The following is a 26,042-nucleotide window of genomic DNA, read 5'->3' as shown; positions in this document are numbered from 1 at the left end:
TATAATTGGATCATTTGTGGCAGGACGTCTCAGCTTTAATTTAATGCACCAATGAGTTCTGTGCATATCCCAGAGGGCAGCACAAAGTTTTCAGAATTTTCCAAAGTCTTCTGTTACAGGGAAACAGTGTTCCACAAGACATACTTTGGTTCCATTGCACCATACTAAGCCTTATCTCTGGTTTATACAGAACTTCTCTGTGAGTTTGGTGAGAAAAGAATGTGAGATCTCTCTTCTTATCTCTGGCAACAAATAATAAATTGACTCTAAGCTAGTTACCAGTTATTTCTTTGGGCTTTAACTTTCCCATCTATAAAGTAAAGGGACATATAAGATGGCTTTCCTCTGATGATTTTATTATCTGTGTTAAAGTGTTGTGGATCAGCTGTGTGAAGAAGGGGACGGTGTCAGTGTACTTAAGGGGCATGTCTGGCTCTGCCCTTAGCAAGCTGGGTGATCCATAGCAGTTCACAGAGCCTTTCCAGGTTCTGGTGTTTTTACCTGAAAAACAATGAAATTGAACTACATCATCTAGTCCAGAGAACCTTGCTTGATAGGCCAAAGCTATATGATTTTACAGAGACTAGACTAGCACTAAAAAGTGATTTAAGAAATAATGAAATATACAAAGTTGATGAATTCAACCTCAGAAAAAAGTGAGACTACAAATGTTTGGAATAATGTTAGCTGTGTAACAGAATGGTGGCCCTTTTTTATGAGAAGGAGGGAAGAAGAGTGAGGAAAATAAAAAATAGGTGTGTAAGTATAAATAGGAAAAGTCAAGTTGCTGTTGTTAGAAGAGTATTGGAAACTTTAGATATTAAGCTTCTCTTTGTTTCCTATCAAGTCTCAAATTTTATAACATGAAAAGAGAAAATAATTGAGTAATACTTTTAGATTATTTTTAAAAAACCTTAATACAATTAAAGAATATATTATCAATTCAAATAAATTGGCTGAGGAAAACCAAGTCCCAACAAATCAAGGTCTAAAATACAAGTTAACAAAATGCAAATACTGCCCGATGCCCTAATTAGTAGTTTACAGAATGGATATTGTTTTCTGATTGCAAAAGTAGTACATGTTATTAAAAAGATTAGATAATTCAAAAAATGTATAAGAAAGAAAATGAAAATCATCTGTGTTCCCATGAATAATCAGTTAGTATTGAGTTATAAATCCTTAGGTTTAGTGTGCCTACTCATAAATATATTTTATATGAGGATGAGTATCCTATTCATAAGAACATATTAAAATTACACTACAATGAGATCATACTATGTATAATGTTTGATAACAGACTTTATTCATTTAATATATTGTATAGAATTTTTCATATCAATAAATGGAAATCCATCAATAAATGGATTTAAGTAATTTTTATTAGCTAAATGGTATTTTGATGGTATAACATTATATATTTGATCAATCTCTTACGGATGACCATAAGACATTATGAGAACATTGATATATATATTTTAAATATATTTTTATGTTTGCGTATAAATTTGTATATTTATCTCATTACCTCCTTGCAATAAATTCTGATGGAATTGCTAAGGCAAAAGATATGAACATTTAAAGTTTTGATATGGATTGCTAAACTGCCCACAAGAAAAACTGTACAGATTTTATTCCCATCAATAATATATGATAGAACTATTTATTTATACCATTTTCAACAAAGTATGTTTTATTTTAATTTTTTAAACTAAAATGCAATTATTGGTATCTAATTATTTAATGAGCTTTTAATCAGCTATCAACATGGTTTAACACCTTTCTGTAAATTTATTGAGTATTTACATTTCTTCTGCAAAAAAGGTTTGTTTTATGTCAATTTCGCATTGGGGTATTGGTCTTTTTAATTTACAAAAGTGCTTTATATATTAAAGTTATTGACTATTGGTACATATATTACAAATCCTTTCCTCAGTTTATCACTTATCTTTTGATCCTTTTCATAGTTTTATAATATAAATTTTTTTTTAGAAATAAATATGTCCTTTAGAGAAACTTCCATTGATATTATACATAGAAATTCTCAATATAAGATAATAAAAGTCTATATTTATATTTCCTTCAGTTGTTTTATGGCTTTTTAAAAAAATTACATTTTTGATCCATTTGGAAGGATTTTCTTGATGAGTGAGGTAATGAACAGCCCCATTATTTTCCCTGCATTACTAGCCAATTGTGCTATTAGAACTTAATAAGTCATTATTTTCTCATTAATTTAAAATGCCTTTTGCCGAATTCCATGATGGTCCAGTGGTTAAGACTCTGTGCTTCCACTGTAGGGGGCAAGGGTTCAATCCCTGGTTGCGGAATTAAGATCCCACATGCCATGCTGTGTGGCATAGCCAAAACAAAACCAAAAAAAAAAAAAAAAAATCTTAAAATGATTCTCAGAATAAGGAAACTATATTTTTATGTAGTTAAATCTATCAATAACTTCCTTTATAATTTCAATTCTGAAAGAAAACTATTTTCTTCTATTAATTTTATGAATTATATTTTACTTTGTTTTCCAGCAAGAATTATTTGTAACAAAGGGCATGAAAAATAAATTAACCTATTTTTGGCCGATATTCACCCAGTATTTCAGCTGCATCCACTCTTCTCCCATGGATTTCAAATGTAATCCTTCTTGTACAACAGTTTGCTTCTGTTCTTTCTGTTTTGTCTATTCTGTGCCATTATTAAACTTTTAAAATTACTTTGGATTCATAATAAATTTGATATCTGATTGTGTTAATCATAAATAGCTGGTAAAGTCATTCTCGTACTTTTTTTTTCTAAATGCACATGTCTATTTTCACATTTATTTTTTAGATGAAATTTAGAATCTTTTGTCAATCTACATAAATACAAGTATGTAGTAATATACATTATTGAGTGTAGAGATCTTAATGTTAAGCAGGGCTTCCTGACATATTATAGGGAAGTTATAAAGAAATAGAAACTTTTAGAGGTAAGCTCCCTGCTTTAGATCAATAATCAGTCTGAGGAAGAGCGAAGGACACATAACTTCATTTCTGGTATGTTTGGGGTTTTTTTTTTTTTTAAGGAAGCTATCTTCTTTTTTTTTTTTTTTTTTTTTTTGTGGTATGCGGGCCTCCCTCTGCTGTGGCCTCTTCCGTTGCGGAGCACAGGCTCCGGACGCGCAGGCTCAGCGGCCACGTCTCACGGGCCCAGCCGCTCCGCGGCATGTGGGATCCTCCCAGACCGGGGCGCGAACCCGGTTCCCCTGCATCGGCAGGCAGACGCGCAACCACTGCGCCACCAGGGAAGCCCAGGAAGCTATCTTCTAATTATATGTATCTCCTAAAATTTCACTACAAAATTGTTAATAAATATTTGTATACTAAAGACTGGGTAGCTCTCTGTAGAGTTATTAATGGATGGGTGAGTTTTTGAAAGGGGAGTTAAAATCAGTCCCCCTTTGAGTCTACAGCAGTCAGAATCCTAGGAGACTAGCACATTAAATCCAGCATAACAACAGATTTGTTTTCAAAGACTTTGTGCCTATATATCACAAAATAACACAGAATGTTATTAACATATATCTTTTTTTTTTTTTTTTTTTTTGCAGTACGCGGGCCTCTCACTGTTGTGGCCTCTCCCGTTGCGGAGCACAGGCTCCGGACGCGCAGGCTCAGCGGCCATGGCTCACGGGCCCAGCCGCCCCACAGCACGTGAGATCCTCCCGGACCAGGGCACGAACCCGTGTCCCCTGCATCGGCAGGCGGACTCTCAACCACTGCGCCACCAGGGAAGCCCTATTAACATATATCTTACACGACAGTGACAATCTTTCCTCTTCCTCCTGTCTTATAAATGGAGCACCAGTTGAGCTATTCTTGTAGTTGTACTTAGTTTTGTTGGAGTACAATAGCTCTTTCTGATGACAACCAGCTTAAGTATAAAAGTAAAAATCAGTGAGAGATTTCTTGTAACCCAACTAGAATCAGTAAGTCTAGTTAAATTTGTCCCCATGCATCACATGATTTCATAAACTAATCAATTGGAATTCTTTTTTAAAGAGTAAAGATTGGGGGAGGGAGGAAGAAGTGTGATGGGCAAGTACAAGATTCTCTTTGACAGATGGAATGGATAAGGTAGAGATAGTTCAAGGCTAAGGATACTTGCACATTAAATAATTTTTCCCTGTTATATTTGTACAGATTAATAGAATCCTGTCTAGGTCATATCAAGTTGTGGAATAACTGGCCCCTGTCAAAGGACCAAGACATTAGTAATTATTTCCATCTTTTACTTAAGGAAAGGATAGCAGTTTTCTGAAGCACAGCTTGGGAAGAAATAAGACAAAAGATAGGAAGAGATATTAATAACAATCATTTATTAAGTGATTATTACATTCTACGACACAGTGGGCTAAGCACTTTATATCCTAAAACAAGAAAACTTTGTGTCAGTATTTGTTTTTAATCCCAATTTTTCAAGGAGGAAATAAATAATCAGAAAATCGGAACTTAAAGCACATAACTATGAAGTGGTGAATTAATCTTCTAATGTATGGTCTTTGACTCCATATTTATAATAATTTCAATATACAGAATATAGGCAAATTAAGGCAATGGAAGAGTAAAAGCAACTATTGTAAAATATCCACAAAAAATTCAGTGAAGAAAAACAGTACTCTTTCTAGTACACATCAAGTGTTCAATATTTTCTCTCTCTGGAAAGTTTCTTTAATCATTACTATTGTTAATCTATTTTATTTTATTTTAGTTTTTTCATGTTATGGCTGATATTGAGTTAATTTTTATCTTGCTATATCTTATGAAGAGTTGGAAGCTACCTTAACTTATCTTTGTAATGATGAAGGGGTTGTAAACAATTATATGAAATCTTAACAAATCATGTGAGTCAATTTACAGAGCATAATTCAGAAATGCTTACTGTTGTATTATTTATAATTTTTATATTCCCTGGTAACCCTTTTTGAAGATGTATTGTAAATCAAGAGGAATCTACTTACGACACTTCCTCAAAATTTCCGAGAAAAATCCACAGTATGTTAAATTCCCTGTTGGGATAGAAGCTCGTGTTGTTCATAATCACATATTTGGATATAATCAGGTCAATATGTAAGTGACTTTGAATGTGATCCATTGTGTCCATATTTTCCTTCAAAGGTACAGCAAAATCTGTTTTCTCCAGAGACAGTCTAGTCAATATCTGTGTTTTGCACAATACAGAAATGTGACATTTAGGGATCTGAGTGCCATGGAAGAATGGATTCCTATCTCATTTGCACACTGCACAAAGATTAGCAGTCATAGGAAGGATGATACTAGCATGAAAAAATCCTTCCTCCTGATTGTAGGCTGGACTTGCCGTTCCATCAGTTCAATACAAATTATTTCTGAACAATTCCTCGTGCAATTACCTGATTAGCAATCCCAATTGCTTTTCCCTGTTTCGAGGACCTTGATTAAATGATATCCCCTCCTGATTACTTTATCAAGTCCAGCTACTCTGGATTATTGACAGCTCTGTGTTAACTAACTGTGTTTCTTTGGCAAGCTGCCAGGCAAATGGGAAAGCAGCTGTTTCTTGAGATGGGGAGAAGAGAAATGCCAGTTGATACAGTCCTTATGGCTTTTGCAAGCTGACAGACCATTAGCTGACCTTGACATTGTTTTGGTGGTTATTAGTGTGCTTGACATCCTTTTGGATTACTGAAGATGGACAAGTAGATAGCAGAGGGGTTGATACTCTGATACAAAACTCCATCCCTTTATAGCTTGTAGAAAGCAGGTGTATTGTGGGTTGTCATAGAGGAGGAAATAAATACACCGCGTTAGCCTACTTCTCACAGAGCTCTGACTGCACGGAGGGTCCAGATTCACAAGGCTTAAATTTGATGTTTGCCTTCCTTCCTTGTTGAGCTGAAATCATGTGGAAAGCCTGCTGAATGTGCTGATTTTCATCACATGGCTCCATACAGCATGGATGGTGATCTTTTTGTATATCTCACTTACAAACACATGGAGGCTTTGACACAGGGCCATGGATGATTTAAACATATTCATAATCAACCTGCCACCATGATCTTTAAATACAGATTATTTCATTTTTAGTTGTTTTTCTTCCTTTCAAAATATTAATTTCCTTTTTATGTACTGTGCTTTTTTTGTTCATTTGTTATTTTCATTTTAAATGGTCCTTAAATCTGAATCTAGGAGAAAATTGGTAGGCAAAAACGTTGGGAGGGAAGGCTTGAGGTGAGTGAATATTATTTAAACAAACAATGATGTTTGCCTTTTCCTCACACTTAACTCCAGTTACATTTTTTTTTTTTAATTTTAATTATTTATTTATTTATTATTATTTTTTTGTGGTATGCGGGCCTCCCTCTGTTGTGGCCTCTCCCGTTGCGGAGCACAGGCTCCGGGCGCGCAGGCTCAGCGGCCATGGCCCACGGGCCCAGCCGCTCCGTGGCACGTGGGGTCCTCCCAGACGGGGGCGCAGAACCCGGTTCCCCTGCATCGGCAGGCGGACGCGCAACCACTGCGCCACCAGGGAAGCCCCTCCAGTTACCTCTTTTTCTTCTTTTCTTTTCAACAAGTTTCATTTTAGAAAAGTTTTGGATTTCCAGAATTATTATGAAGGTAGTACAGAGAGCTTCTGTTTTCCCCACACCAAGTTTCCCCTATTATTAATATACTTCATTAGTATGGAATATTTGTCACACTTAATTACCCCAAACTGATAAATTATTGCTAACTAAAGTGCATAGTTTATTCAGATTTCCTTAGTTTTTACCTAATGTCATTTTTCTGTCCCTGGAGTCCATCCAAGATACCACATTTTACTTAGGCTTCACGTCTCCTTAAGTTCCTCTTGACTGTGAGAGGTTCTCAGACTTCCTTTATTTTTTATGACCTTGACAGTTTTGAGGCCTACTAGTCAGATATTTTGTAGAATGTCCCTACATGTAAAGAGTAATTTTACAGTGGAATAACCAGAAAAACACTATCACAAGCCAGATGATCAAGGTCAACATCAACAGTTATAAGCCATGTTGATATATGTACCCTTGATATAATATAATGAGAATGGCACTTTACCTCTGTAGTTTTCTTCCCCCAAACCCATTGCCCTAATCTAATTATGAGAAAAATACTAGATAAATCCCAACTAAGAGACCTTCTACAAAACACCTGACCAATATATCTCAAAACTGTCAAAACTAATTAACTAACTAATAATAGACAAATAACCTGTACAGAGGAATTTCAAGTAATTTATGTAGATATTACATCCTCACTATAAACTCATGAATATTTATTTTATACTTTTGGTTAGCATCTAATACTACTTTATTTTGTTACTTAAATTGTTGCAATTTGAGCTCTTCTAGTTGACTTTTGTATCCCTGTGCCATATCCCTATCATTGTTACTGGGGTTTTTTTTGGGGGGGGTATTTTATTAACTCCCCAAACTTTTTTAAATTGTGGCAAAATACTTATAAAATTTACCATTTTAACCATTTCTAAGTGTATGGTTTAGTGGGGTTAAGTGTATTCGTATAGTTGTGCAACCAATCTCAAAACTTTCTTATTTTGCAAAACTGAAACTCTATACTCATTAAACAACTGTTCCTTCTTTCTTCTCTCTCCAGACCCTGGAAACCACCATTCTAGTTTCCATTTCTATGAATTTATCTACTCTAGACATATCATATCAATGGTATCCTACAGTATTTATTTTTATGTGAACAGTTTCCTTAACTTAGTCTAATATCCTCACTGTTCGTTTATGTTGTAGCATATGTCAGAATTTCCTTCCTTGTTTAGGCCAAGTAATATTCCATTGTATATACACACCACATTTGTTTATCTATTTATCTGGCGATGGAGACCTGGGGTTACTTTCACGTTTTGGCTCTTATGAATTACAGTGCTATGAATATGAATGTACAAATTTCTCGTCAAGACCTCAATTTCAATTATTTTAGATGTATGTGCCAAAGTGAAATTGCTGGACTTTCTAATTATATTTTTAATTTTTTGAGAAACTGACATAATTTTTTCCATAGTGGCTATACCATTTTAATTTCCCATCAAAAATACACAAAGAGTTCCAATTTCTCCACATCCTTGCCAAACTTGTTATTTTGTATTTTGTTTTCTTTTTTGATAGTAGCCATCCGAATGGGTGTGAGATGATATCTCATTGTCATTTTGATTTGCATTTTGCTAATAATTAGTAACGTTGAGCATCTTTTCTCATGCTTGTTGGGCATTTGTATATTTTCTTTGTAGAAATGTCTGTTCAAGTCCTTTTCCCATTTTAAATTCAGGTTATTTATTTTTTCATTGTTGACTTGTAGCAGTTCTTTATAAATTCTGGGTATTAACTGGTTATCAGATATATGACATAAAAATATTTTCTTCCATTTCATAGGTTACCTTTTCACTCTGTTAATTGTGTCCTTTGGTGCAGAGTAGTTTTAAATTTTTATCTAGTCCAATTTATCTATTTTTACTTTTGTTGCTTGTGCTTTTGGTATCATATCCAAGACATCATTGTTACATCAAATGCTGTGAAGCTTTTTCCCTACCTCTCTTTTTAAGTTTTGTAGTTTTATAAAACTTAAAGCTCTTCTTTATAGTTTTAGTTTTACATTTACCTTTTTGACACATTTTGAGTTTACTATTGTATATGTACTAGTGTAAAGTAATGGTCCAACTTTATTCTTTTGCATGTGGATATCCAGTTTTCCGACACTGTTTGTTGAAAAGACTGTCCTTTCCTCATTGAATTGTATTGGCACCCTTGTCGAAAATCATTTGACCATATATGTGAGGGTTTATTTCTGGGCTCTCTTTCTTATTCCTTTGGTCTATATGTCTTTCTTTGTGCCAGTTCCACACTGTTTTGATAACAGTAGCTCTGTAATAAGTTTTGAAATCAGGAAGTGTGAAACCTCCAACTTAGTTCTTTTTAAAGATTGTTTTGGCTATTTGGCTATTTGAGATTCCATATGAGTTTTAGAATGAATTTTTCTACAAAAAACACCATTGGGATTTTGATAAGTATTGCATTATATCTGTAGCTCACTTTGGTAGTATTGACATCTTAACAATATTAAGTCTTCCAATCCATGAACATGGAATGTCTTTCCATTTATTTGTGTCTTCTTTAATTTCTTTCAGCAACATTTTGTGGTTTGAAGTGTAAAATCTTTTGTCTCCTTGATAAGGTTTATTCCTAAGTATTTTACTCTTCTGATGCTATTGTAAATTGAATTGTTTTCTTAATTTCCTTTTGGATTGCTCCTTGTTAGTATATAGAAACAGCTGATTTTTGTGTCCAATAACTCTTTTTTTTTTAATGTTAGGGGTAGGAGTTTATTCATTAATTTATTTATTTTTGCTGTGTTGGGTCTTCATTTCTGTGCGAGGGCTTTCTCTAGTTGTGGCAAGTGGGGGCCACTCTTCATTGCAGTGCGCTGGCCTCTCACTATCGTAGCCTCTCTTGCTGCGGACCACAGGTTCCAGACACGCAGGCTCAGTAGTTGTGGCTCACGGGCCTAGTTGCTCTGCGGCATGTGGGATCCTCCCAGACCAGGGCTCGAACCCGTGTCCCCTGCATTAGCAAGCAGATTCTCAACCACTGCGCCACCAGGGAAGCCCCCAATAACTTTTAAGACTAATTTAACTCATAGATTCAGAAAACGGGTTTAGAATTTTAGGGCTCTTTTTCTCTTGTAGTTTGCCGGAAGAGGAATCTGTAACCTTCTCATTTTGAGTTCAGGGTTCTTTCACTCACAGACATGACTCAGCATCTAATTTATTTAAGTAAGTTCTTGCCTTAAGGACTTCCTCTCTTACCATCTTGCTTTCAGTCTCAGAAGAATGGAAATGCTTGTCTGTCTTGGTAATGGGAAAGAAAGAGACTAGGTAAGTCTCATCTTGTGGGGCAGATTCCCTGAGATAGTGACAGTGTCATTGCTATCGATAGGAAACCTTGTATCAGACAAGCCAATTAGAATTTAGTTGTTAAGAACATGGTTTTGAGATTAGAAAAATCTGGTTTACTCTAGCTCCAAGATTTATTAGCCATGAAAACTTGTTGAATTTCTTACTATCACTGAACCTCAATATACTTCTGTTTTTAAAATGGTGAAAATACTAATACCTACCTCCTAAAGTTCTTATGTGCTTGAATCACCGAACACACATGAAGTGCTTAGTATAAGAGCAGGTATATAGAGTACAGTGTCTTGTGTTTGTTGCTCTCATGTTTGTCACCTGGTCAATTTTCAGGTAACACAATGAATTTAGTGTTTAAAACTAGAGTTTTTCAACGATTACTGAATGCAATAGAAAGAAATACTACTCTCAACTGGAAAATACAGCATTTTTCTTGTGGGGTGGTGGAAAGGATTTGTACTAGAAAGTGTGATGAGATAGCCATATTTCCTAGTCTTATTTTTTTATTTGAAAGTGGGTTGAGAAAGATCAGCTGTGGCAAGGGAGCTCTGCAAGGATAGCATATGTGTATCAGGGGGCAGAATGTGATGTGTGATACAGAATTCATAATCTAAAATGATTAGAAATTCAGATACCAAATTTTACAAACTGGCTCTATTCCAACTCTCCTGAATGTGTGCCTGAATCCAAATAGCATCATTAAAGAGAAAAGAACAGCAAAACTGTGAAATGTGCAGTTTAATGAACTTCCCAAATATAGGACCTCAAAAACCAGCTCTAAATGAAATAGATACAGGCGTGTTAAATGAAATTCTATCTTCTAACACCCTGAAAGCCACTTGTCCAGAAGTCCTCCTACATCCAATATGCTTGGGATTTTTCTTAGCAAATGTGTATCACTTCAGATGAAAATAGTTGAAATGGAAACAAATGGGTAAAAAAGCAGAATTAGAGAAGTGAGCAGATGGTATGTAAGTATAATGATGATCCAATTGCACCATATTATAGATGAACTATCACAGAATCTCAGGGGAGCTTCTGGCCAAACACTTGAACATGATGGAGAAAAGCTCTACTTGTATCTTTCTTCCTTTTATTTTTCACAATTTAAGAAAATTGCAAACAAATGCAACAACTTACTAGAAATCGTAACACAGAACAGCTACTCATGCAACACATCCTTCTTAATGTCTTCCCCTGGAAATTGAAAAAGGTCAAGTAACGCTTGGTCAGAATGAGATATCTAAATACTATTTCCATGGAACTTACAACATATGGGGCCAATCATTGAAAGGACCTTTAGAACAGCAAGAGAGCACAGCACTTTCCCTTTCCTGGTTTCTCAGGGAAGTCATGCATTTCATCTCCCTCTGTTGCAGTATAGTTTTCTGGCATATTTTCTAATTTCCTCAAATTGTTGGTGGAAATTGCTTCAAACCACTTTGTTATCTCTCTCAGATGTTCTCATTGAAACTGAAATAGATGTGTCATCTGCAATCATTTAACAGTTTTTAAAAGCACTGCTGTTAGAACTTCACAACATAATTTTGCATTCAGTTTAAGCCCTTTCAAATAGTTTGAACCACAAACTGAGACAGTTGCAAGGGCCCAAAGATGTTTTATTAGTCTGAACATCAAGTTAATTTCAATTCTGTTCAGCAAATATTTCCAGAACATCTACAGTCAACTTAGAACTGAGTTATACATGCAGAAGGGCTCCACATTCTTGGAGAGCACTGAAATATCCATGCATGGAGAAATCTGTTGAGCCTGAACTGTTCACATTACAAGGTGTTAGAAGAAAACATTAGTGGCTGTTCGCTGAATTCTTAGTTATAAGAATTGGCACAATTCAAATGTCTATAATATTAAATGAGGGATTTTGAGGATCACTGTAAAAAGAGGGTTTCTCAACCTCAGCACTACTTATCTTATGGTTCAGACAGCTTTTTGTTGTTGATATTGGAGGGAGCTATCCTTTGCACTGAAGATTATATATTAGCCTTCTTGGCCTCTACCCACTACATGCCAATAGCACTCATCCTGAATTGTGACAACCAAACATGTCTCCAGACTTTTCTAAATGTCTCCTGAGGGGCAAAATCATCTCTGGTTGAGATGCTGCTGTAAAAGATATATCTTTTATCTTCAAAGAGTTTTCTACTCAATGGGAAAAGAAATAGTACACATATTAAATAGTTGAGTCAGTAACAGTATTAAGAAGGTGATTCAATGCTAAGTGGACAGCCAAAACATGCTATAAAATTTAAGAAGAGGTCCTTGAGTCAATTAATCTGGTTTCTTACTTGGAGGACTTCTGATAGCACCACCAGTTCACTCTTACAACTCTCATACTGTACATCATAAGTTTTCCTTCTCATAAAATTTTCATCCATTCTTTTTGGTATTACCTATTGACTAACAATTACTTATCAAATGGTAGTGTAATTAGAAACATCATGGTACTACTGCTTCTAGTCAAATTTTCTATTTGTTGTATGATATCTTGCTTCATTTTTGACTCTTTTCCTATGCTAAGTTTTTTCAGAAATTCTAAATTGGGAATCTAAGTAAAGTAAACTGGAGGTAGTGCTTATGCTACTCTTTTTTAGTTGGAAATTATAAAGTCAAATATCTAATATTAAAGAGGTATCCTATGGAGTCTAGAGTTCACTCTAAGAAAATAGTGGGTAATCATTGACATCACGGACCTTCCATAACCATGATTGTATATCATTCACCCATTAGGTATTTATTGAAGACTTATTGTGGAAGACATTGTCCTTCCCATCCTTCTTGCAATTTAAAGGCAAAGTCTCTTTTCCTTGTTAAAAATGGAAACTACAAGACTCTCAGTTCCTTGTCTCCACTGAAAATAGAACATGATACAGTCCTGTGTCTCTGAAAAGAAGCCTGTAAGAGCTGGTGGATATAAGTTTTCTGGGAAAGATTGAATCTGTGATGAATAAGAAACTGTTAGAAGTAGCTCTCCTTCTCTTTGGCCATGGTTGTATGAGGATGTAATGCCTGGAGCTGTGGCAGCCTTCTTGGGGTGATGAGGGGATACTCATAAAATGATAGCAATGTTCTGTGAATGGCAGAAGTGAAAAATGAACAGCCTAAAGTTCTTGGTGACATATCTGAGTGGCTGAATTCTTTAATCCTGTATCTGTCTGCCATCACACTTCTTTTTAGGGAATATTATAAATGTTCTTATTTTAAAAGCCTCAATTAGCTGTGAATTGCAGCTAAAGAATTTCTCAGATAATATTTTCTTATATATTAAAGGCTCTATGCTGAAAAGCAGGTGGAGTTTAAAACCAACCAACCAAACAAACAAAAAGAATGACAAATCCTGTCCTCAAGAAATGTATTTTGACAATATTTGGGACATTCTGTTTCCAGTCATTATAATATTAACATTTAACCTAGAGTGGACATAGATAACATAGCATTTTGTCAACCTGATCTTGCCATGTCTGTTATGTATTAAATTCTGTCCCTACCAACAGTATGTTGAAATCCTAAATCCTAGTTCCTCAAAATGTGACCTTATTTGGAGATTAAGATCTTTTCAGAGGTAATCAAGTTGAACTGAGATCACTAGAGTGGTCTCTAGTCCAATGTGACTGGCATCCTTATAAAAAGGAGAAATTTGGACAGATACCCAAGGAGGGAAGACAGATGAAGAGATGCGGACAAAAGATAACTACCTACAAGCCAAAGAGAAAGACCTGGAAGAGATCTTTCCTGTCCAACCTCAGAAGGAACCAACCCTGCTGACTCCTTGATTTTGATCTTCTAGCCTCTGGGACAATAAATTTCTGTTGTTTAAGCCATCTTTTGTGATTCTTTGTTACAGAAAACTAATACCATGTCCAAATCTGAATTCCTCATATCCTCTCCAAACCTGCTCCCTTAATCATTTTCCCCATCCTAGTTAATTCTTCCAGCTCCATTCTTCCAAAGTTCTGGCAGGAAACCTTGACATCATCCTTGACTACTTCTCTCCTACTCTATATCTAACCATTTGAAACATGCTTTTGGATCTACTTTAAAAGTTACTAGAATCTCCATGTTTCTCACTGCATCCCCAGCCACTACCCTAGTCAATGTCACTGTTATCTTTTTAGTTGATTACAGCCAAAATTGTGGGGTTAGTATCTTTTAATGTCATTGAAGTTCTTTTTTTTTTTTTTTTTTTTAAAGGTAAGTCATGACTCTGTTTAAAACCTCCAATGGCTTCTATTGGACACAAGTAAAAGTCAAAGTTGCTGTCAATGCCCTATTTGATCTTGCCGTTACCTCTCTTAGTTTTCTCTTATTACACTTTCAGTAGCCTAAGACCTAGTGGCATGCTGGTTGTTTTTTGTGCTTCCAGACATTTTCATTTGAAATTACCATTCTTCTGCTTGAATAATTATTTCCTCCAGATATTTTCTTGACTACTTTTTTATCTCCCTTAGGAATTTCATTTGAGAAGATCTAATTTTCCTAATGAGAACTTCCCTGACTGTTTATTTAAATATGTAATTGTTCCCCTCTCCCAAACCCAGGCATAACCTACTCCTTTCTTGCATTATTATATTTGTTCCAATGGGATTTGTTGCTATTGATCATATTATTTGTATTTTTTTCCTTGTTCATTCTCATTGATGTCTGTTTCCCTTACTATAATGCAATCTTTATGAAGGCAAGGATTTTTGTCTACTCTGCTTACTGCTCTATCTCTAGTGACTACAACAGTTCCTAAGATATATACTTAAAAAAAATTGTGCAATAAATATAGGAATGCACAAGAACTCACTTTACTACCATGTCTTACAAAACTAGGAGTTCCAGGAGATTTGGAATCATCAAAAAGTTCTTTTGCTTTGCATCATGCTTGGAAAATTAAAATTCCTTATAGTATATGTATAATGTTTTAATGCCAATGAGTGAATTTTTAAGTGCTTACTATATGTAATTCTCTGTAATATAAACTCACAGCACCAGATTTAAGACTATGTACATATTAAGGGGTTAGTAAAATTTTGTTTAGGGAGTGGACCAAAAGCACTATGCTTTATTACCTTAAATATCACACTCCATGACTATCTGAGTGAATAAGAGAAGGGAATGTTATTGTTCTTACTGTTTTTCCTCTTTTTATCAGGGCTTGTTCCTAGGACAATGGGGTTGAAAGTTATCTGAATAGAGGGCCACATTAGTAAATAGTTTCCAGTCTTTCGTGATACAAGTAGAAGACCTAAATTTTGTTGCTACATAGTTTTATCTCACTGGGGGGAGATAAAATAAATTTGTGTATATTTTTAGATTTTTACAATAATAGAATTTGTTTGCGACCCCTCTGAACATGAATAAAAATCTCTTCCATTAGTTTCTGGCAAATACATTATTTAGAGATATTTAGCATATCAACTATAAGCATTTTGCATGAAAGTCACATATATTCCTTTTTCATCTGTCTTATGCTTGACATTTAAGCTCTGTGACTTTTAAGCCCTGATTACCTGGAATCAGCCATCAGAGGAAATTTCCTGAGGGAATTCTGGTCATGGTCATGAACTTAGGTTAATTTACACCCAAACCACCAAACACAGGTAGATTTTTATCCTTGTTTTTTTAAGGTTTCCCAGCCAGGGTCAGAAAATCTACAAGGGCCTACCTTCACTCCTGAGTTTAAATTTTGCCTTTAAAAAATCTATATCTAGCTTAAGTCATTCTTGCTAAAGGTAAATTTATTTTCTGCTGTTTAGTCCTTAGTGGATATGGATGGGCAATGTCACAGGAAGAAAAAAAAAAGGTACTTCAAGATTATACACAAGGCACAAAAGCAAACTTTCAAACTACAAACTTCTGGCAAACAATAGCCATAGAAATTCTTATCAGAGATTTTTGTAATAAAAATATTATAACTTTTTTGAGTAAATCTATATAGTCATAAAGCAGGGATTTTGAGTGTTACTTCCCTCTCTCTCTCTCTTTAATATTTAATTTTAAGACCATGACTTTTGTGTGATAATTAGTAATGGAAGGGGATTTATTCCCTTAATTCTTTCTACAGGCTGCTGGTTTCCAGGCTAATCATTGTAAAGCACAGTTTCTCTAAAACCTTCAGTAGCTCCCCATTATTTATGTAATACAATCCAAACTTCTTAACTTGGCACTCCTGCCTATCTTAGGTCAGATCCCCTAGAAATAAATGTGAGATAAGTATTCTTCTGCAAATAAATGATTAAGGAGATTTTTTTAAAAATTGAAGTAGAGTTGATTTATAATATTTCAGATGTACAGCAAAGTGATTCAGTTATATATATAGATATATAGATATATAAGTTATCTATATATATATATAACTTAACCTGTTCTTTTTCATTATAGGTTATTACAAGATATTGAATATAGTTCCCTGTGCTATACAGTAGATCCTTATTGTTAATCTATTATATATATAGTATATAAATCTGTTAATCCCAAATTCCGAATTTATCCCTCCCCCCTTCCCTTTTATTAACCATAAATTTGTTTTCTATGTCTGTGAGTCTGTTTCTGTTTTGTAAATAAATTTATTTGTATCATTCAAAACACTTTTTTAGATTCCACATGTAAGTGATGTCATATATTTGTCTTTCTCTGTCTGGCTTATTTCTCTTAGTATGATAATCTCTAGGTCTATTCTTGTTGCTGCAAATGGCATTATTTCATTCTTTTTTATGCCTGAATAATATTTAAGGAGATGTTTTTAGAAGAAACCTGTAAGAAAGAGAAGGAAGCAGGAGAAAATAAAGGAAGAAATTAAGCAAAGATGTGGTTTCAGCTGACATCTAGCCTTAGCCTGATCCCATGGGGAGCTCTGAAGTATAAATGGCACCAGTGAGTTTTCCATCTTGAGGCAAGGAGACCACCTTTTATACCTGCAGGCCATCACAAATACTGCAGATCCTAGGCATTTTCAGCTGAGGTGGCTCCCTTTAGCCATGGGCAATTTTCCAGAGAATGGTGAGGCTGTGAGTCTTTATCATCAATAGTCATGCCACCTAGAGGATGAGTGCACCAAACTAGTAAAGGGAATCTGTGTGGGGGGACCACCAATAGGATCTAGTACACAGGCTCCCATGATCTGGCTTCAGTCTTATATACCATTTCTCCCCTTGTTTATGTTTTCCTCTGTTGCTTTGTAAAACATTTATTTCCCTCTCCTTTCCTTTTATAATATTAGGATTTAAGGATCTACCACTTCTTTACCTTCTCTTCAGGGAGCTGGATGATGGTTCACTATAAGATTCTCTAGACAACTGGGAAACCACTATAAGACTCTCTACGCATTAATTAAACTACACATGTATCTGGGTTAGATCCTCTTGGCTGTGTACTTGATAACCATTCCCCTCTCTTTTCTTCCTGATGGACAAGACTCATGCTACATTACAGAGGCTGGAGGTGCTGGATAATCTTTTCCTAGGCCTCCCCTGTTTCCAACATGAGTGGTTTCTTCTACTTCTTTGGGTGTCTACAAATTCCACCAATATTCCGCTCACATGCCCTTTTCATAGACCCACAAGGAGCAAAGTTCTCCTCAGCGGCAGAGTTCCATACCCACCACCCCTTGTTTTTGTGTGTTTGGAAGGGAAAGATGGGGAATTAGAATCAGAGTGACAGATTATCGTTAAGACCATTTCTATTTCTAAGTACATGCCATTACCTTAAAGGTATTTGGAAATAATTTACTAGATGCTAAGAGTTTTGATAGTTTTATCATATGTATATTTGTTTGGTGTCCCTGGGGAATGACATAATTATGTGTTAAACATTATTAACTGCATATCTCAAGAGATATATGAAAGAAAATCAACTACTCCAGAGGAAATTAAGATAAAAGATAGGATGGGGGCATAGTTACATGGCTTGTGATATTTTGTGTGTATGTGTGTGTGTGTGGCCTTAGACAGAGATGCTCCAGTCCAGTTTGGCTTGAAATTTTCTTTACAAAGCCCTTAGTTAATGTAGAACTTGGTGGGATGTGGGAATTGAGAGGAGGTGTCTTCTGGTGCTCTTGTGTTCCATCTGACTCAGCCAGCACAGCTGACTTTTGCACTGGCTCCAAAGATGTATTTTTGAACCAGGAAGGGTTGCCTTACATAAGCTGAGTACTTGCCTTTTCCCCAAATCCCTTCAGAAGGGATATGTGGAGAATGGGCTGGGGGTTTATTTTCCTCTCAGATGTATAATTATTCATGCTTTCTTTATAGTCACTCCAAGAACCTAATTTTTGGAGACTTAATTCCTGCATTGTGGCTATATAAATGACAAATGACCACAAGTTTAGCAGCTTTATGATCTCACCGGTATCTGTGAGTCAGAAGTTCAGGCACAGATGGCTCTATTGGTTCCACGCTTAGAGCCTCAGAACATGGTTGTGTCCCTATCTGGAGGCTATGAGGGGAAATTCATTTCCAGGCTCATTGAGTCCAGGTTACTGATTGAATTCAATGCTATGCAACTGTTGGCTGAAGGCTGTTTTAGTTTCTAGAGGCCACTTGCATTTGAAGGGCTGTGGCCTCCTTCAAGTCAACAATGGAGGGTTAAGAAATTCTTTTTACACTTCTAATTTCTCTGCTTCCTCTTCTGCCTCATCTCACCTGCCTTCCTCTTCTGCAACATCTGTCTTCTGACTCCAGCTAGAGAAATTTCTCTGCTTTTAAGGATTCGCATGATTAGATTAGGCTCACGTGGATGTTCTAGTTTCATCTCCTTAGCTTAGGATTTATAACCTTAATTATTACAATTGGAAAGTCCCTTCAAAAAAGTACCTAGATTAGGGTTGAATAACCATGAGATGGGGGTTTGGGGGGACATCTCTTTATAATTCTGCCTACCACAGTGGCATAGTTTGCAATTTAATTCAGTGTGAATTTTAATATGCGTGAGAAACTCTCCTTCCTCACTGATTCATTCATTTACTCCTTTATCAATTACCAATATTTCTGGAATGCCTGTGTATTATTTGCCAGGCACTGATCTAAGCACCAAGAATACAATAGGAGTGAGACTAGAACTGTGTTATCCAAGATGGTAGCCACTGACCACATACACGGCCATTGCAAACTTGATAGTGGCTAATGAGACTGAGGAACTAAATTCTCAATTTTAATTTATTATAACTGATTTAAATTTAAATAGCCTCATGTGTCTGGTGGCTACCATGTTGACAGTACACAGTACAGATAGTATATTTTGATCATTGCAGAAAGTTCTATTGACAATGCTATGCTAGACAGAAAGTCCCTGCCCTCCTGTAGTTAATATTCTAGTGTGAAGTTGACAAATTTTTTTTCTGTAAAGGGCCCAATAGTAAATATTTTAGGCTTTATGGGCCAAATGTTTTTTTTTTCAAATACTCAACTTTGCCATTGTACCTGAGAGCTGCCATAGACATCCATAGACATTCATGAATAGATGAGCATGGCTATGTTTTCCAATACAATTTGATTGACAAGAATAGGTGATGAAGCAGGTTTGTCCAGTGGGCTGTATTTTGCACATTCCGGTTCTAGTAGATGATTCCCTGTTCATTTATCTTCTCGCTGTTGCTAGGTCGTCTCTACTTTTGCTATGATCTTCACCTTTCCAACTAGGCCAAGTACTCTAACATCATTTTATTCAACATAAAACAGCCTTCGTTAGTGTGCTAAGGCTTCCATAACAAAATACCAGAGACTGGGTGGCTTAAACAACAGAAATTAATTTTCCCAGTTCTGGAGTCCAAGGTCAAGGTGTTGGCAGGTTTGGTTTCTTCTGAGTCTTCTTTCCATGATATGCAGATGGCTGCCGTCTTGCTTCGTGTTCATATGGTTGTCCTTCTGTGTGTGCTTATTCCTGGTGTTTTTCCATCAAATTTCCTCTTCTTATAAGGACACCAGTCAGATTGGTTTAGGGCCCATCCTAATGGCTTCATTTTTAACTTCTTACCTCTTCTTACCTCTTTTAACTTCTTACCTCTTTAGAGAGCTTATCTCCAAATACAGTTATATTATGAGGTTCTAGGAGTTAAGGCTTCAACATACGAATTTTGGGGGATACAGTTCAGCCCATACATAACAAGCTTTAAGTTTTAATATGGTACTTTTCAAACTTGCCCAACGTTAGGACCACTTGAGAAGTTAGGTCCTTTTTAAGAGATTCACTGAGTGAATTGGCAGTATGGCCCGGGAGTTTAGATTTTTAAAGTTCCCTGGATAAGAATGATGGTCAACCAGGTTAGGAGCTATTGTTCTATCACGTATCTAAATGCTGCATACCAAGAAATCCAGACTAATGTGTGTGATGCACCATATGTGACTCTTCAAAGGCATGGTGTTTGCATCTTTATGCACCAATTGTAAAAAATAATTGTAAAATTGTAAAAAATAATTCAGTTTAATTTTTCTCAAGCATTTTTCTGACCTATGATCGTTTCAAGTAAGCCAGCAGTCCTCAAAAAAGGATTGACTCTTCAAGGAATGGGGCCAGTACTCCAGGAGTAGATTCCCTCCAAGTGATGCTGCTTATGTGTATAAAAATGATGATGATATTTCAGATAAAAACACCTAGTCTATACATTTCTAAAAAGAAAAAAAATCTTTGAAATTATACTGTGCCCTTGATTCTAAGTACCATTAAAAATTATGAATAATTGAAATCCTTAGCATGCTGTAAGGAGCCCAAGACCAGGTAAACCCAAGCTGTCTGTTCTGCTTCCCTTCCTGCCATCTTTATGTAGGATTGCTATGCTATAATCAACGAGTGCTTTTCACTCTGCTTGTGTGCATGATTTCCTCTCTATGGAAAGTTCTCTCCCTTACCTTATGTCTTTTTGAAATGCTTCTATGATTTTGGTGTCTTCTCTGCCTCACCAGGCAGAATTATTTATTACTTCTGCTTATTACTATTTACACTCTAATATTGTAAATATTCTGTTTATGTATTTATGCTGCTCAACAGATCAAAGATGTCTTCTGCCATCCCTTATCTCCACATCCACTGTAGACATTGATAATCAATTATGGCACTTCTTCCTGCTTGGCCTATGTGGGATGACTACACAGTTCAGCAAATGACTCTAGGGAACCACCACTAACTATTTGGCTTGGGAGATTATAAATGCTTGCCAGTAAGTCATTGAACTGTCTCTGAAGAGTAGACATTGACAGATGGTCAAAACCTGACAAATATTAATTGGATTAAGGGAAACAACCTAAAAGAGGGCAAATGTGGCTTTTTCAAAAAAAATAAACTTTTAATTTATTTGTAGATTCATATGCAGTTATAAGATAAGATATGGAGGGATCCCATGAACATTTTACGCAATTTAGTCCAATGGTAACATCTTGCAAAACTATGGTATACTATCACAACCAAGATATTGACGTTGGTACAGTTAAGATAGAGAAATTTTCTATCAACCCAAGAATCCCTCATGTTGCCCTTTCATAGCCACTCACTTTTCTCCCATATCCACCCCCTCCTTAATCCATAGCAACTACTGATCTGTTCTCCATTTCTATAGCATTTGTCATTTCAAGAATGTTATATAAATGTAAGATACATATATATCTTACAGTATATAACTTGGGATTGGCCTTTTTCACTCAGCATAATTCACTGGAGATTCATTCATGTTGTTTCTGTGTCAATAGTTTATTCTTTTTTGTGAGTACTGTTCCATGGTATGGATGTACCACAGTTTGTTTAATCATTCACCCATTAAAGGACATGTGAGTTGTTTCCAGTTGTGGAATATTAGGAAGAAAACTTCTATAAACAGTTGTTTACATTATTTGTGTAAACACATGTTTTCATTTCTCTAGGATAAATGCCTAAAAGTGCAATTGGCTGGGTCATAAGGTAGTTGTGTATGATAGATTTTTAAGAAACTGCTAAACTGTTTTCCAGATGGCTGTACTATTTTACATTGCCACCAACAATGTATGGATAATGTTAGTTTCTCCATATCTTTCCCAATATTTGGTGTTGTCAATATTTAAAATTTTAACCATTCTGATAGGTGTGTAACTACATCTCATTGATGTTCTAATTTGCATTTCCCTAATGGATAATGATTTTGGAAACCTTTTACATGCTTATTTGCAATCTGTATATTGTTTTCAGTGAAATGTTTTTTCATGTTTTTGACCATATTCTAGTTGGGTTGTTTGGTTTCTTTTGCTGTTGAGTTTTGAGAGCTCATTATATATTCTGGATAGGATGATTATCAGGGTTTATGGTTTGCAAATATTTTCTCTCACTCTGTATCTTGTCTTTCAATCCCATTAACAGGGTCTTTCAAAGAGCAAATCTAGGAATACCAGGGAATTGTCTTAACTTAATAAAGATCATCTGCAAAAACTTTATAGCTCACATTACACAGTGAAACCACATAGACATGGAGATTTCTGTTTCAGGGATTTTAAAATTACGAATACAATTTCCTTAGTAGTTATAAGAATTACCTATTTCATAGGGGGTGAGTTGTGATTGTTTCTTTTTTTTTTTTGAGAAAGTGATCCTTTTTCTCTAAATTTTAAAATTCCTGTGTATTTTAAATTTTAAAATTCCTGTGTAGGGTTGTTTGTGGTATTCCATAAGTATCCTTTTACTATATTCAGGGTCGTGGTTATATCTCCTGTTTTACTTCTGATATTGGTAACATGTGTGTTACCTCTCTCTTGCCCTCTTTTTTTTTTCTGTGTCAGTCTTATAGTAGGCTTGGCAATTTTACTAAACTTTTCAAAGAACCAACTCTTTGCTTCATTGATTTTCTCTACTGTTTTTCTGTTTTCAATTTTATTGATTTCTACTTTTTATTATTTCCTTCCTTCTGTTTGCTTTTAGTTTTTTTATGATCTTCTGTTTTCTTGGTTTTTGAAGTAGAAGCTTGAATGACTAATTTCAATGTTTTCCCCTTTTCTAATTGCCTTTAGTGCTACAAATTTCTCTCTCAGCACTGCTTTATCTGTGTCCTACAATTTGATATATTGTATTTTCATTTTCAATCAGTTAACTGTATTTTTAAATTTCCTTTGAGAGTTCTGTTTTGATAATGCATTATTTAAAAGTGCTTGTTTATTCACGAAACATTTGGAAATTTTTGTTATCTTTCTGTTATTGATTTCTAGTTTCATCTCGAGTTTTGTTTTATGGCCCAGGATGTGGTCTCTCTTGCTTGAAAAGAATGTGCATTCTGCTGTCAGATGGAGTAGTCTATAAATGTTGATTAGATCCGGTTGGTTAATGATGTTGCTAAGTCCTATATCCATGCTGACTTTTTATCTAGTTGTTCTGGCTATTGTTGAGGTTTTCAAGTATAAGGTTTGTCTATTTCTCCTTTCAGTTCAATCAGTTTTGGTTCACACATTTTGCAGCTCTGTTGTTTGGTTCATATGCACTTGATTGCTATGTCTTCCTGGGGGACTGACACTTTCCTGATTATGATAATGCATTATGGCAGTATAATAATGCCACTCTGGTAATAATCTTTGCTCTAAAATCTACTTTATCCGATATTAGTAGGCACACTCTTGCTTTCTTCAATCAGTGTTTGCAGGGTGTATCTTTCCCCACACTTCTGCTTTCAACCTGCCTATATTGTTATATTTGAAATAAATTTCTTGTAGATAGCACATAGTTGGATCATGTTTTTAAATATGATCCACCAATCTTATAGTTGGTGTATTAAGACTATTTACATTTAATATAATTAAATGTTGGAGCTTAAGACTGCCATTTTATTTTTTGTTTTCTATTTGTTGTTTCTGACTTTTTTCCTCTGTTGTTTTTTCTTTCCTTTTTGTGAACTACTTGAACATTAAAAAAATATTTTGATTTATATATGATATTTCTGAGTATCTCTTTTTCTTTCTTTCTTTTTTTTTTTTTTTGCAGTACGCAGGCCTCTCACTATTGTGGCCTCTCCCGTTGCGGAGCACAGGCTCCGGACGCACAGGCTCAGCGGCCATGGCTCACGGGCCCAGCCGCTCCGCGGCATGTGGGATCCTCCCGGACCGGGGCACGAACCCGTGTCCCCTGAATCGGCAGGCGGACTCTCAACCACTGCGCCACCAGGGAAGCCCTGTGTATCTTTTATAATAGTTGTTCTCGGTATTACTTTTTATACATAACACAGTCTACTAGTGTCACCATACTACCAGTTCAAATGAAGTATAGTAACCTTACCTCATTTCTGTATCCTTGCCTATTTAAAATATAATTGTCATAAAGAATCCCTTTACATACATTTAGAAACACATCAGACAGTGTTATAATTCTTGCTTCCACCATGAAACAATTTAGAAGACTCAAGAGAAGAGAGGTATATTTTGAAGGATAGCATATTCATACACATCCACAATACCTAAAAAAGGGAGATCATGTTATTCAGACTTTTGACAAACATTAAGCAAATATATTTTATTTTCAATAAGATTATTTAAGGACGCGTTTTAAAATATTTTAGGAGAAAATCTGAGGAAATGGCAATGAATTAAAGGAAGAATGATAAAACTCTCACTGAGCGTTTAAAACTTCTCCTCAAAGCTGTGAGTAATCATCATGAGAACCTAATGGCATCACTGCATGTATCTCATATTATTAATTGCTTTGTGCCTATTTGCCCTTATGTTTGGTTGTGCTGTTTCTAACAATGATCCCCTTGGAGAAGAAGCCTCTTCATACAAAAAATGCTGTGAAGAAACACTGAAACAAAGGGAAAATCTTCATACATTCCATGAAGCAATGTTACATGTACCTTCTCCATTACACAAAATATACCTCAATTCACAACTTCTGAACTCAGTATAGGCAAGGGTTTCCTCAACAGCAGCACGATTAACGTTTTGAGACAGATGATTCTTTTCTGTGGGGACGTCTCCTGTGCATTATAAGATGTTGAATGACATCTCTGACCTCTACAAACAGATGTCAGGTGCATCCCTTACCCCACTCCACTTACAACAAGCAAAAATTTTGCCAGACATTTCCAAGTGACTTCTAGTGGCCAACATTACCCTTGATTAAGAGCTGCTGAAGTAGGCAGAAATGGGACATCTGAAGTTTGTCCTCTTTTGCTTATCCCTGTTCTCCGCTTCTTATACTTTTTTCTTTCAGCTCAATGAGAAGCCACTACTCATGACAAGCAGAGTGTCTTCTCATCCTCTTCCCCTCTGTCCACTTATAAACACAGATAATTCATTTATTTGTTCATTCCTACATTCACTTGTACAATTCTCACTATTTGGGCATGTATTTGGCTCAAATTGGCAGACTTAATATCCTTTGGGGAGGCTGTCTTTACGAATAAAACACCTTTAGGTAGTCACGTCTACCACGTCAACCTGTCATCATCGGCAAACAGAGAGCCCAGGCCGTGCTTTCTTTTTAAATTGAATATATTTTAATTTATTGGTAAAACTGGCCCCGGAAAGAGCCTCTATCTTAGGCTCTGTACAGTGAAATTTTACTGAGACACATTATTATTGCCTAAACGATAAATCTCAGACAGTATACTTCAGTGTCCTGATGATAAGTACATAAAATTCTTAACCCAATATTTGAGCCTCCCATAAAAATTAACTGCATGATGTTATCACTGATGGTTACTTTAAAATTTTTCTTTCGTTTACTTTTTTCCTTTATTTTTCTTTCTTTATTTTAATTTTTTAAATTGAAGTGTAAATAACGCACAGTATTGCATTAGTTCCAGGTGCTGAACATAGTGGCTCAATAGTTCTATACATTACAAAGTGATCATAGAGTGTTTTAACATCTGGGAAATTTTGATGCCATCCTGAAACACAGAGTTTCAAGACAGCTGAATTAAACATTTTTATTTGTATGGCATTTCAGAAATTAAGTAACAGACAAAAGGAGATGGGAGGGGCAGTAACTCATAGTTCATGATTTTTTTTTTTTTTTTTTTTTTTTTTTTGCGGTACGTGGGCCTCTCACCGCTGTGACCTCTCCCGTTGCGGAGCACAGGCTCCGGATGCGCAGGCTCAGCGGCCATGGCTCACGGGCCCAGCCGCTCCGCGGCA

The sequence above is a fragment of the Physeter macrocephalus genome, chromosome 2 (genome assembly GCF_002837175.3).
Source record: "Physeter macrocephalus isolate SW-GA chromosome 2, ASM283717v5, whole genome shotgun sequence".
NCBI lineage: Eukaryota > Metazoa > Chordata > Mammalia > Artiodactyla > Physeteridae > Physeter > Physeter macrocephalus.
This window is presented reverse-complemented; position numbering follows the sequence as displayed.